This window comes from Poromitra crassiceps, assembly GCF_964638095.1.
Source record: "Poromitra crassiceps genome assembly, chromosome: 14".
In the NCBI taxonomy this organism is placed as follows: domain Eukaryota; kingdom Metazoa; phylum Chordata; class Actinopteri; order Beryciformes; family Melamphaidae; genus Poromitra; species Poromitra crassiceps.
The window spans coordinates 28,200,072-28,215,060 of NC_139633.1; positions in this window are offsets into that span (position 1 = coordinate 28,200,072).

Consider the following 14,989-nt stretch of genomic DNA (forward strand, 5'->3'; position numbering starts at 1 on the left):
CTGGGGGTCCCCGGACCCCCATTTGAGAACCACTGGTTTAGAGGACCTCTTTTAAAAGATAGTGGGAATAATGTCCCATGGACAAGATGAGGATTTCATTTGGTTTCTATGATGGAAGTGAGGTGAGTCAGGTGCAAAATGACTAAGGAAGATTTCTGGGGAGGGGGAGATATTAGGCCCAAAGTGTGAAAGCTGGAGCCTAATAGGCCCCAGCTTATTGGTGAAGAAAACGTGTGTGTGGGGGGGGGAGGATCCTCACATTTTTCATGGGAAGCCTTTTACATTATGACAGGAGGAGGAGCTAAGGACAGAGTCGATAACATTAAATAAAATTCTCGAGTTACAACATTTTTTAAATTGGTAACATAAGAGAAATATGCAGTCCTCACTATGTATGACTGACACTTTGCCATAATGTCTTTCAGAATGTTCAAGTTGATTGGTATAGTAGTGGCCTTCCATGTATGCTCTGCTAGCCTACATTCTTTACATTCGTGCGCCCAGATAACCGAGGAAAGTGGAAGTGGGAATAGTTTGGAATGGTTTGGGGGCCGGGCGATGCTGTGATCCTAAACAGACATCGTCAAGCCACATCAAGTTTCCCAAGGAAGCGCTGACACTGCCGGCGTTTGGCATTTGCGTTTCACCACGGCCAAACATACTGAAAGAGTGTGTGCCCCGTAAGGCTCTTTTGATAAGACATCCATAAAATGGCAGATGTTATTGCTCAAAATGTTGTGGCTGTGCGATGGCCTTTAGAAAGGTGCAGGTGTGACTTCGCCGTGTGGACGCTATTTTTGTTTTCATTGTCAGTGACTTTTAGTGCCACCAAGCGAAAGGCACTCGACAAGACAGGAGACGCCACAACCTCCTGAACGTAGAGGTTACACTGATAAACAAAACTGTCGGGAAGGGAGGCCATGGATAAGCTGTGGTGTGTGTGTGTGTGTGCGTCTGTGTGTGTGTGTGTACGTCTGTGTGTGTGTGTGTGTGTGTACGTCTGTGTGTGTGTGCGTCTGTGTGTGTGTGCGTGTGTGTGTGTGTGTGTGTGTGTGTGCGTCTGTGTGTGTGTGTGTGTACGTGTGTGCGTCTGTGTGTGTGTGTGTGTACGTGTGTGCGTCTGTGTGTGTGTGTGTGTGCGTGTGCGCGTCTGTGTGTGTGTGTGTGTGTGTGTGTGTGTGTGCGCGTCTGTGTCTGTCTGTGTTGTTTGCAGACGCCATTCACCAGTCACAAGGTCACATGCCGTCCTTATCATCACTCAGCTCTCTGTGAGTGAAGTCTGTGAATTTTCCTGCTGTTCTTCGTTGTGAATGGAGATAAAAAAAAATACTGTTGTGAATGAATGGGGATGTGTTATGGAGGAAGTGATGTGTGAGCGTAGCTGCATCCAGTCCTTTGATGGCACTGCAGTTTGGTTCAGGACCCAAAGCAAACGGGACAGTGTAATGTAATGTACCTTCAAAATGTCTTCCCACAACCTACTCTTCTCCTCTCATACTGGATTTCTCTACTTTCTCCTTTTTTGACAGTGTATTACATGTTCCTCCCTATATGCATTTGCTCTCTCTCTGTCTGTCTGTCTGTCTCGCTCTCTCACTTTATCTCCTCCTCTGCCAAGGCTATACACTTTATTTGCAGAGCTACCTCAACCCTTGTTTCCAGTAAACTCTCAGACTATTTATAGTGTGAGTGAGTGAGTGAGTGTGTGTGTGTGTGTGTGTGTGTGTGTGTGTGTGTGTGTGTGAGTGAGAGAGAGAGAGAGAGAGAGAGCTAGCTTGTGTAAGTTGATAGCTAATTACCAATACCAGGAGGCATCCATGTTTGATTGGCTGTGTTGATCAGTACAGATTTGGATTGCCGATCAGGAGTAATATTGATCTGGATGCCAGAGAGAAAAGGTAAGTGATATAATATATACATATAAGTGATATGAGTGTAGTGGTTTGTCTTCAGGGAGGGACGCGATGGATTGGCCAAATCTCCCACTTAAATTGTCTGCATTTATATCGTGCTTTCATCCAAAGCGCTTTACAATGAGTAGGTACATTCACCCATTCACACAGACATTCATACACTGATGCTGGCAGGCTACCACGCAGGGTGCTGCTGGCACAGCTATCAGGAGCAATTTGGGGTTCAGTATCTTGCGCAAAGGACACAACTTCAGACTGGAGGAGGCGGGGATCGAACCACCGGCCTCTTTTATCCAAAGTGATTAGTGGAGGACCTGCTCTCCCTCCTGAGCTACAGCCACCCCTATCTTAGTCAGCTATGAATTACATTATTTAATGTATCATTATTAAATACTTTAATTATGTCAATTAAGGTGGTAATCTGCGATTTACATCTTTTGTCTCCATCATGGGTGCTAAGGGTCACTCGTGTGGTGTGTTTCAATTTTCTTTATTTTTTGTTGTTGCAATCTTTGGTATCATCAAGCGCGCATTTCTGTAGTAGATTCTTTTTAATCAGGCCTACACCAGGCCGTCCTGTGTGACTTTTATAGTGTTCTCTGCCTTGTTGCATTTTTATATGCTTCTGTTTTTACTCTGTAGCACTTTGAGATTTATCTTAAATGAAAAGTGCATGACAAATAACATTTATTATTATTATTAGTAGTAGTACTGTTGCACGGCACCTCCCAGATATCACGTGTCAAACAGCGTGGCCAGCAGTACTGACATCTATTTCTGGGATTTTCTGCTGATGAAGTTTGAGTGTCTGTTTTTTCTTTGTCCATTCAGCCAGGGAGAGCAGGACGAGCAAAACAAGATTTGAGTTCTTCTTCTTCTTTGGATTCTTACTTTCATGGGCAATCAATTAGACTCAAACTACACTACAAACTGAAGCGGGTAGTAACCGGGCGTGAAGCGACCACATTTTGTGCTGATGAACATAGCCAGCTGTTCCTTTCCATGTTGCTTTGATTAACATAAATAGCAAGGCAGAAGGCATACCTTCTGTCAAAAAGGTAAAATATATAATACATAGCATCCAACCAATGAATTAATGCTCGTGGGGATGTGATGCATTGTTCTTACAATGAATCTTTGGGCTTCCCATTCATCAGCCAAGAAGTCACCATTGTATTGGTCTGGGATCTTCATCCATCTTTACCTCACAAGAGCGTAGAAGAAACGCAGATTGTGAAGAGCCTAATGTTTCGAGCCTGACACGCCTTCATCTCCAGATCGAGCCCGTTGCAAATATTTTTCGTCAGAGTTTCAAAGAGCTATTTGACTTGCACATACCTACCTGTCAAACATAGCAGTAGGCTCATAAAGTGAATACTCCAGATGCAGGGCCAAATAGAATTCAGTCCAACGCATGTGTTTCAAATGTGTTACCTGACTAACCTACATGTCTTGGTGCCACGGCGCATTCCTTAAAGTAGGAGAAGTATAACGGAGCCACAGAGAAGTCGTTTGAAATACGTTATCTGGTCACGGATCTACTTGCATTCTCTCCCGGCGTTGTGCGTCTCTTCTCCTGGACATCGCTTTGGGTTTGTGTGCCGATGTGATGGAGAAGAAAGGAAGGGCAACATTACGTCTGCTGTCCTTTCTACTAGGAGTGGGTCAGGCGGTTACATCAGAAAGCACTTATCAGATGCTCGTTGTCCCGTCTGCCTTCCTCAAATGGCTGTCCATTACCTACCAACCCAAAGACGCTTGTGTCAACACATGGTCCCATTATAGCTGGCGCTAATCTCCAATGTTTTTGGTTTTATCGGCCTTTATTTATCCAGGGAAAGTCAACTGAGCACTGTGTTGTTTTCCAGCAATACCCTGCTTCACATTCATATTAGAGTTCCACACGGGCACAGTCTAATAAAGAGGATAACTGGACGTAGCTTACCTTTCTTTGCTGTTCCAAGGGATATTAAGCTTGATTAAGTTCAGTCTCAAACAATGATACATTAGGTCATACATTTGGTCAACTATGTTATCAATTTTGGACAAATTAATATGTAGAAACTCAAGACGTTGCCCAAAAGACAATGTGTGGCATTGGTGTGTCTGATTCAGTGCTCATTGTTTGCTATATTTACAGGATTTATATTCATCACCAGTATACTTAGAGTGAGATGATGGAGAATTCTGACAATATGGACAAATCAGTGTTGTAGTCAAGTCACTATATCTCGAGTCTCAAGTCCCCACTGTTCCAAGTCCAAGTTCGAGTCACCAAAGATGAGTCCGAGTCCAGAGTTACTGAACATGAGCGTGAACAGGGTCAGACTGGGACAAAAAAACGGCCCTGGACTTTTCTACCCAGACCAGACCAGCCCACCTCAACCAGCCCATGGCGTGGATACTCCCCCAACCCCACCTCAACCAGCCCATGGCGTGGATACTCCCACAACCCCACCTCAACCAGCCCGTGGCGTGGATACTCCCACAACCCCGCCACAAACACAAGAGCAAGCCAAAATTCTGAGGGGGCAACAACCTAAGGTCCCAGCCGTACTTTTTTGTCTGTTCTTCTAAAATGTTGGCCTTCTGAAGCCAGATTTAGAGGAATATCTCATTTTAAATTAACATTAGACGGTTATGATGTCAACAACAAGAGCCCCCCCCCCCCCCCCCCCCCGGTCAAGCGGCCCACCAGCCCACCGGGATTTGTCCCGCTGCTCCCGATGGCCAGGCCGACTATGAGCGCGAATATGTAGGTGGAACACACGTCCGAGACAAGACCATTACCGTACATTTTTTTGACTCAATCTACAGCCATGCCTGTTACTATTTGCTGCTGCAATGACCCAATTTCCCCACAAGGGTCAATACACATTCTAATCTAATCTGATCCAATTGGGCTCCTAAAGGACAGATGCCAAATTCAACTGTGCCTCTCTATGTAGCTGTACAGCCTGTTGAAAATGTGTCTGGCACAGTAACTCTCTATGTAGCTGTACAGCCTGTTGAAAATGTGTCTGGCACAGTAACTCTCTATGTAGCTGTACAGCCTGTTGAAAATGTGTCTGGCACAGTAACTCTCTATGTAGCTGTACAGCCTGTTGAAAATGTGTCTGGCACAGTAACTCTTTATGTAGCTGTACAGCCTGTTGAAAATGTGTCTGGCACAGTAACTCTCTATGTAGCTGTACAGCCTGTTGAAAATGTGTCTGGCACAGTAACTCTCTATGTAGCTGTACAGCCTGTTGAAAATGTGTCTGGCACAGTAACTCTCTATGTAGCTGTACAGCCTGTTGAAAATGTGTCTGGCACAGTAACTCTCTATGTAGCTGTACAGCCTGTTGAAAATGTGTCTGGCACAGTAACTCTCTATGTAGCTGTGCAGCCTGTTGAAAATGTGTCTGGCACAGTAATGAGTTTAATTATCGTGTCCAGCCAGGCGGCAGGATGCGCCGTCGCTGTTTTTGTTTAGGAGGATTTTTTTTAGAAGCCGAATGAGACAAAACAATGTGTACAACGTCACTGGACGGGTTGACCCCCACAAGCATGCACACAGGAACAATACAGACACACGCACACACACACACACACACACACACACACACACACACACACACACACACACACACACACACACACACACACACACACACACACACACACACACAACTTGAAAACTGGCAATGCGATGCCATTAAAATATCACAAAAAAAGCTGCTTAAAGTGTTTTGGTATTGATTGGTCTCCTTTTCAAATCGGCCGAATAGTTTGTTTCCCATTGACAAAAGTAAAAGGTAGAGACCTTCCAGATAATTTACACACAATGCGTCGAGCATCACTTAAGAGTCTTCCCTGAGACATTATTGGGGTTCGAGGGGTCATAGCAAAGAATTCTGAGAACGAAATGCAGGAATATTTTGGAATTCCGCCGCTGTGTAGCCAGACGTCGACGGTAAGACACTCCGAAACAAACACGAACGCACGCACACAAACATATTGTGACACGCTTCCTGCTTTGTGACACGTTTCCTGCTCTGCTCTTTTCCACTTTACCTTGTGTGGTCCCTATTTTTAGCCCGGCCCAGGGAAACCAAACCAGCACAGGCAGGAAAACTAAGTTGGGAAAGAATTGAAGGAAGTCTACTTGCCATTTAGACAAACAATCCCGCACACTGGCTATAGCACTAGCCGAGTAGCTAATAGTGGAAGGCGGAGAGAGACAAAATGGTTTCAGGAGCGATAGGAAGATAGATGACCATCTACAGAAAAGCTTTGGAGATGATTTACATCTAGCACTGTGGACTGGAGGACTAATCTTGGGTTTGTAGCCAACATGGATTAGACTTGAGTGGCATTGGAGTTTTCATGTGGATTTGAACGGACAGAATGTGGATCTACACAAGATCGTGAAAGGTGGATCCATGTTGATCTACTTATAGAAGTTAAGCGGAACCTTTGGGCTGATTGAAAGTCTCGGATGAGGTAAGGTGCTGAATGATGGCAGTTCGAAAGAAAGTAACTTGTAAAGACAGATAGATCCGAGTCTCCGTATCGCAGCACACATTTTGACGTTTTAGACGGACTGTGTAAATATAGCGCCAAAATGAAAGATGTCCATAGCTGCTATCTGGATTGTTTTGTGAAATCAGGACCTAAATATCTTACCGTTTAAAGCTGAAGCTGTTTTCTAAATATTATCATCCCATAACATCATATTGCGTCAATCTTGTGGTGGTCTGGGGTTGCTGAAGCCGCAGGTCATGTAAACCTATAGTAGGAAACAGTGTTATGTACAGTAAGCCTATTTGCCCAAACCAAATCTCTAAACCTAACCAATCAAAGGCAGAATATGGCGAGTTATGCTTTTGTTATCCTGGGAAAAAAAATTGTGCGTACCTAAGCCCAACTCTGATGCTGAGGGAATGTACCTAAGCCTAACTCTGATGCTGAGGGAATGTACCTAAGCCTAACTCTGATGCTGAGGGAACATAGGGCCTAATTTAGATGGTGGGGAAATCATGAGGGAACATAGAGCTGAGGGAACATAGGGATGACCCCCCCCCCTTTTCTTTGTCTGTTCAGCCATGGTGGCTATCATTACTCATGCCAACTGCCCAGCTCTTCTATTTATTACAAATACACTGGAAACATAAAATGTATCACTTTCAGGAAAGAAAATATTGATATATCGATCAGTGATAAAGAGTGAAAGAGAAGTAATTATATTTTAACATTAACATTTTGCTGATTTTTTTTTTTTACTTTAAATGAGATCAGATGACGAGCCCTGAGCTCAAAATGCCACGTTGAGGTGTTCATGAATTGACAGCCTACCTCCTCCACCTTAGAAGCAGCTGTGCCGACTCTGTGGACATGCTTATGTTCTATCTATCTTCAATTCTTTCAGCAGCTGGTTAAGATTGGGGATGTGCATGTTTTCACTCTGCTGGAGTTGAAATCAGAGACATACTTGGACATACTTGGCTTTGCTGGAAACAGTCCAGCAGGCAGAGGCAGGCCAGAGAGTGACGACTGCACCCAGAGAGTGGAGGTGGTGCTGATACCAGGGGAATGGGCTCAGATACAATGAGAAGGTGCACTTTAAATTCCCTTCATCCATCCATCCAGCCACACCACATACATGTAGCAAATAGTATACAAACAACCTTACCTTACCTTGACCAAAATATCCCAACACACCCCCCCCCCCCCACACACACACACACACACACACACACACACACACACACGTCATTACTCTCTGTCTGTGGCTGCTGTCTCTCTCACACGCAGATAGAGCAGTTTACAGTGACTGAGCACATGGTGGTCGATTATTATTATTCATCAAACTAACTGGCAGGGTTAGCGTGACATTAGAGGCTCACTTTGTCACACACTGCAGCAGTTTCTCATTCATAAACATGGCTGAGCCAGTTTGACTGCGATCATTGATTTGTTGTTGTTTTTCAGCACCACCGCCCCAGTTGATTATGCAGTATTTGCATTTTTACAAAGATGATCCATAAAAGGCACAGTGGTGGAAAACATACCAGCTGCACCTCTGCTGGAATATTACTGATCTACACATTAAAGTCATAATAATAAGCAGTGGCATTTTCATATCAATGATTTTTTTTTTTTTACATTTTACAAAAGGGTCCATTAATGAACTAATCCTTAATTGATTTTTTTTAACCTTCATTTTACCAGGTAGTCACTTGAGATCAATTATGTCTTTTTCGCGCAAGCCCTGGTCAAGGAGGTTGCCAATTCTTTTCCAACTCTCCACCTCTGATTGATATATACAGTAACAGCTGTGATTAAACTTATAGCCAGTATCACATAGCTACATGTAGGTCTTTCCTCTGAGAAAATGTGAGAAATGTATCTGTAATAGAAGAAGAACTGTAAGCACGAGCAGTGACAGCCACGGCTGAACAAACAAATAAAAGAGCGCCACCTACATTACAGAAACGCAAACTGCGTCAACAGAACTTTCAAGGAGAAAGACGTCGTCATAGTACTGGACACACTGTTTGATTGACGGACAGGTGCTCTCTGGGCACAGAAGTGCAGAAACACCCCAGCAATGAGTGCTGAGCATCAAAGATGGAGAAAATATGAACTAAAAATAGGGAACTCAAGGATTACTACTTTAAAGATTAAAAAAATACTTTGATAAATCCACCACCGCAACTTGTCTTTCCTCTGCGATGTTTTGAACTCTATTGCGGTCGCAGGCGTGGACAAGCGGCAGCATGAGTTGAATGTGCAACACTTAATTAGCATAATTATTTCATTGGTTGTCACCTGAGCAACCCACCCAGAATAGATCAGCGGTAATCTGACTCTGTCACTACTTCTGTAAATGTATGAATCGCTTCCAATTACCTTGCCGCAATTTGTACATAACGCATAACGCAGTTGCCTTTGGGTTTGAGGAGTAACCCCCGCTGGCCGTTGCAGGGTTGAACTTCTGACCTTCTCACTGCACCCCCCCCCCCCGCCCCCTCTCTCTTACACACACACACACACACACACACACACACACACACACACACACACACACACACACACACACACACACACACACACACACACACACACACACACACACCATGCTTATGAACTGGCTAGGCACTGAGCAAACATGTTCACATTGAATAGATGTTGATAGGATGGGCTGTACCAACAGTGAAAGCCTATGTAAATAAAGCGCCAAAATGAAAGCCGAGATGACATCCGCAGTCATCTGCAACTACCGCCCATGGCGGAAAGCGGAACCTAAATCCTGTGACATCGGTTCAAAACAGTTCTAATATCTTATGGTGAAAATGTGCTTGTGTGTTGACTCTACCTGTAGGTACGGTAGGGACTCGATCGGTACTTGGAAGGTGGGTGAGTGCTTGACCATGAGTAGGGGAGGGGGGTTAATACAATACACTGCCAAAAAATGACAAGTTATTTTAACTTGTTTCCCAGAACTATCATGCTTATTTCGTGATATTTGTACATTATCTTACGGGCACTGGTAGATAATCCTGCTGGTTTCATCAATCAATTTCACTTGATACACTCCAATATGACTTCTTTCAAGAAGTGGCCCGGATCGGCATTATGTGTTCGGGTTGTCCGTCCGTCCGTCCGTCTATCCGTCCGATGTTCGTTAACGCGATATCTCAGGAACGCCTTGATGGAATTTCTTCAAATTCGGATCAAACGTCCACTTGGACTCATGGATGGACTGATTCGATTTTGGTGGCCAAAGGTCAAAGTTCAAGCTCACTGTGACCTCACGACCACCCTTTTCACGCTCGTATCTCAGGGAGGGAATTTCTTCAAATTTGCCTCCAAACAACATCATTGTTTACTTCTACTGTATTAGTTATTATTTTGAAGATCTGTTTACTACATTGTGTTTTATCTGTTAAATGAAAAATGTCAATCAACTTTAAATAATAAAAACATTTTGGGCTCATACATCCACTTGGACTCAAGGATGAACCGAATAGATTTTGGTGGTCAAAGGTCAAAGTTCAAGGTCACTGTGACCACATGTCCGTCCGTTCCACCAAGGGTAAAAGGGGCCATAGCTAAGGATGGGAAGGTCGTAAAGAGTGGGGATTCGAGGTGTGGGTAGGGAGAGTGGCTAGTGGGTGCGGGTGGTGATGTGGGTTATACTGTACCTACAGTAAGGCAGTGTGTATGTGCACAGCCTGGTCACCAGAATAAAACGTTGCGATTGTCCTACATATATTTCTACAGTCCACATTGCATATAATCACATTAGATACACAGTATATCAACGTTATAGTCTGCTATTGAAATAGCTCGGTGGCCAGTAAGGGTGTTGTGGTCGGGGCGGATGGAAGGCGTAAACACTGGCCTTTCACTCCAGAGAGCCGTGCTCATGTCCCAGAGTGTGTCCAAAGACTATATTTCAAGCGTAAGTCACATTTAACATTTGAGTTATTTAAGCCTAACCTAAATCATTAACCGACTTGTTTTACTTGCCTAAACATAAGCAAAGTTAATTATGTTTAACGTTGGAAAGGCAGCGAGGTTTTCAAATGAACCACTGTTTTGTTTTAAGACTGTACGTATCCCTGCTTTCAGAAACATACTGTACAATGCAGACAACTGGGACGATGTGCGTGCACACTAGTTTTGCCGTGTGTCACTGTGAACCGTGACGGCTTCGACTCAGTCTAGCTCGTCTCCCCCGGTTACATCTATGCCCTAACATAATGGCACATAATGTCACAGACACCGATATAATCAGACAATTACTCCCATTAACTTGGCCACATGTCCACTCAGAAGGTGGAGTTTGACTGTAATGTCTCATGCACATGTACACGCGCATACACGCGCGTGCTCGCGCAAGCTAGTGCATACGCAGACGGACACCCACACACACGTGCGCAAGCTAGTGCATACGCAGACAGACATCCACACAAAACCACACAGTGTTAGTGAACCTAAGAGATTCTCCCATCAGTGCCGACAGCATCTATAATGGGGACAGTTTGATTGCATTGTTGGTTTTGCATTATTTATGCACTAGTGTTAAATATTGGTTATCTGGTTTAGTAAACTTAATGGGAGTGAGGTCGAGTGGGAAAGGACGAGAGAGGAAATATAGTTATTAGTTTGATTGCACTGTTGGTTTTGCATTTGTCATGCCCACCCCTAGTTTAGTTAAATGGTGCTAGCTAGCGTTGGCTTGCTACAGACTTCAGCTCTATGGCTGCCATTAGATGTTACTAAAAAGTCCATTACCGTATGTTACTTTAAGTAAACCAGATAAGATCAATATTTAGCGCTACAGTGTATTTCCTCTACTCCTCTCTGGGGATGTGCGAATAATTGATTCTGCATCACAATTTTATACTTGAACAATTCTGCATCGAAGCATCTAACTTGATAAAAACTTAAATCACAACATTATGACATTATGAATGCCCCTTTCATTTTTTAAGACTGGGCTGTAACACTCGTTAACGTTCAAGTGCAAGCTGGTAGATGAAACTGCCCGGGTACCGTTCCCGAGCACACTTGTCCCCAAATTGACCCCAGTTTCGCAACGTTTGACGAGTGTGAACGTTGCGTTCCGTTCCGTTCCGTGACCGAGTGCGCAACAGGGAACCGTGACAGGATCCACTTAAAAAGGTGGTCTGGTGGGGAGCGCTTTGGCGTGCCCGGGGCACGGAACACTTGCGAGTGTGAAAGCCAACCGTTCCGAACCTCACAGACAACACACGGGCGAGGATAAACTCCAGGCGTAGTTGATGACGCAAGTGCACTCTGTTCCGTTTCCGAGCGCGGAAGAAATGTAATGTGAAAGCTGACCAGCGTCTGACTCTAGCCGGCTGACCGTGTTTACAATTTAAAAACTGCGATAGTTCACAGAACTTTAACACGACATTATACATCAGACTCTTGAGCTAATTCTGCTCTCACTCAGAATGTCAAAATATAAGCGATGTGATGTATAGTGTTTGAGATATTAACGTTTGTTTGGCACAACTCATGTTAGTTAACTGGCACGGGGTTACGCATTTTTGGGTGGCAGACAGTGACGTCACGCTGATTCGTCCCACACAAATTAACCAGCACATTTGTACATTGACCCTTTTTTCCACATAAACCGGAACATTTCCCAGACATCGGATTGATACCTGATGCAGCATTTGTGTGCGCATCCCTTTAAGACCGCGAACCGCGTTAACGCGGTTCGCGGTCTTAAAGGGATACGCACACAAATGAGGGATATACACACAAATGCTGCATCGGGTATCAATGGGTTAAAAAAGAATGTTTGCATCTGTGTTTTGAACGGTTAAAGTTTCATTGTGGTAGAAAAAGAAAACGGTTCCCTTAACCCCTTTCCTTCCGTCTGAAGCTGGGACATGTGCATTTATAGCCAAACAATCAATCAAATATTCATATTCTGTAGCATCCTGGAACAAGTCAAACATGAACATACAAGGTTAAGGCATTACGCCATAAATTATATAGTGCGCACTATCCCTCAAGACCGACAATATATTTCTTTCAGTTACATGTTCTCTAACACATCCGTATTTTACTATACTTAACAATAAAAGAGGTACATGTATGTTCAAAACAAATGCCATTTTGGTGGAGTGAGGTTATCAAGCGCCTCCCATCTCATTGAATTTAATCTCAGGTGGCCTGGAGAAATTCAAGCTGAACAGTGATTTTTGCCTCTTGCTCTGAGCGTGACGCATCACGGGTGTTGCCGTTACAGCCTTGTTTTGGGGCTACGAATCTGTAAAAGCTTCAGTGACGCAATTCATATAAGCCCTAACCCTGACAAAACAGAAGAAGTAGACGTTTTCAACCCATTTTGATCGTTAGCGTAGCTAAACCTAAAAACGCTTAGAGCACAGAACCTTCGCCATGGCCAATACTCCAGTCTGCTATTGCAAATGTTGTGAGTCGGATCAGAACCCTAAAGGTCCTTACACATCGAGAGCGATGCGAATATACGCCACGAAATTGCTGTGCGAGTTTTGACCCACCTGTCAATCGCAGCCACAGATGTGTACACGTCGGAAGCGAATTTCTGAAAAATCGACCGTGGTTCGAAAAAATAAACACCGCAATAACCCTCAGCGAAACTTCGCCGTTGGTATGCACGGTTGCATTGACTGATATAGGTTCGGAAAAATATTATTGACGTGCAAATTAATCGCACGGAAAAAAACGATGTGTAAGGACCTTAACTCTCCAGGCTCTGTTTGTTTTGCACAGATATCTGGCTTTGCAAGTTTACAATGAGCCAGACCCAGGACATCTCCTGGTGGCTCACCAGAAAACTCTGGTACACCAGATGAGAGAGCAGCCACACTTTTGAAACGATGGGATATATTCAAAACTCTTAAAATGCAGCTAATCTTGTTCTTTGAGGTAATCTGGAAGTATGTAATTTTACTGCTAAATAAGACAAGAGGTGTGCAATATTCTGTATGCCCACCAAGACCATATTATTCACACCTCTTCAAACTGCTAGTGGCTTTTTAGTGTGTCTGGAATAAAATAAATTAAAGTACAGTACTACAGTAGCTTTAAAACGTTGGTACAATATCAACAGTATATCGCTGTCTGTCTGTCTGTCTGTATCTCACATACACACAGGCCTACAGACACAAACACACAGAGAGAGAATTCCATGCACATTATTCAGGCAGTTTTGACACTGGCCAACAATGGCGGCCATTTTTATAAATTGGCACGACCTCCCTGTACAGCGCCCCCACATGGACATTTTGTGGATTTGACTGCTGCTCCCTTATGTTTTCATTTCAGTCTATTTTCATGGCCTCATCATTCAAATGAATGGAAGGTAAAAATCTGAACACTACAAACTCGACCAGCTGCATCTGATCTGTATGATTAGTTTATATTGTGCTTTTCATGGTGGTCAAGTAAGTGCCAGCTTTAACCCATTGATAGGGTGAATGGAGGTATTATGGGACACTTTTTGACTTTTCGCCTTGTGGAAGCTTTTTTGCCATCAATTTAAAAAAATAGCCCAACACATGATACATTTCTGTAATAGTCAAGATGTTACCTAACCTTCTGAGGTGGAATGAAGGTTATATTATATTCCAAGGAGGCGTGGCATCCTCTTTTGTGTGAACTGACCCAAAATCCCTTTTTTCTGTAACGTTTCGTATTATGGGACAAAATGTTTCGTATTATGGGACAGATGCCTTATGATGAATTTAGGCTAGTGTAAGCATTTACTACACAATTTAATTCATACTTTGATATAATCTGACATGCACATCTTACTTTTCCTATTCATCTTTATAAATTAAGACTCCATGTTCATTTAAACTGTTTTATTTAATGTTTAAAACTCTGTAAACAATTCAAACAACAATCGGCCTGCCCTCTGTCACAACAATCCCCTTAGTTGTTGAGTTAACAGTAGGTTAGGTTTAGGATGATTAAGTTGAGGGGTGGGGTTAGGGCTAGGATGATTAAGTTGAGGGTTGGGGTTAGATTTAAGATGATTAAGTTGAGGGGTGGGGTTAGGGTTAGGATGATTAAGTTGAGGGGTGGGGTTAGGGGTTAGGATGATTAAGTTGGGGGGTGGGGTTAGGGTTAGGATGATTAAGTTGAGGCATTGGGTTATGATGGTTAAGTTGAGGGTTGGGGTTAGGGTTAGAATGATTAAGTTGAGGGGTGGGGTTTGGGTTAGGATGATTAAGTTGAGGGTTAGGGTTCGGATGAGTATGTTGATGGTTGGGGTTAGGGTTAGGATGATTAAGTTGAGAGTTGGGGTTAGGTTTAGGATGATTAAGTTGAGTGGTGGGGTTATGGTTAGGATGATTAAGTTGAGGGTTAGGGTTAGGATGAGTATGTTGGTGGTTGGGGTTAGGGTTAGGATGCTTAAGTTGAGGGTTGGGGGTGATTAAGTTGAGGTTTGGGGTTAGGATGATGAAGTTGAGGGTTGGGGTTAGGATGATTAAATTGAGGGTTGGGGTTAGGGTTAGGATGATTAAGTTGAGGGTTGGGGTTAAGGTTAGGATGATTAA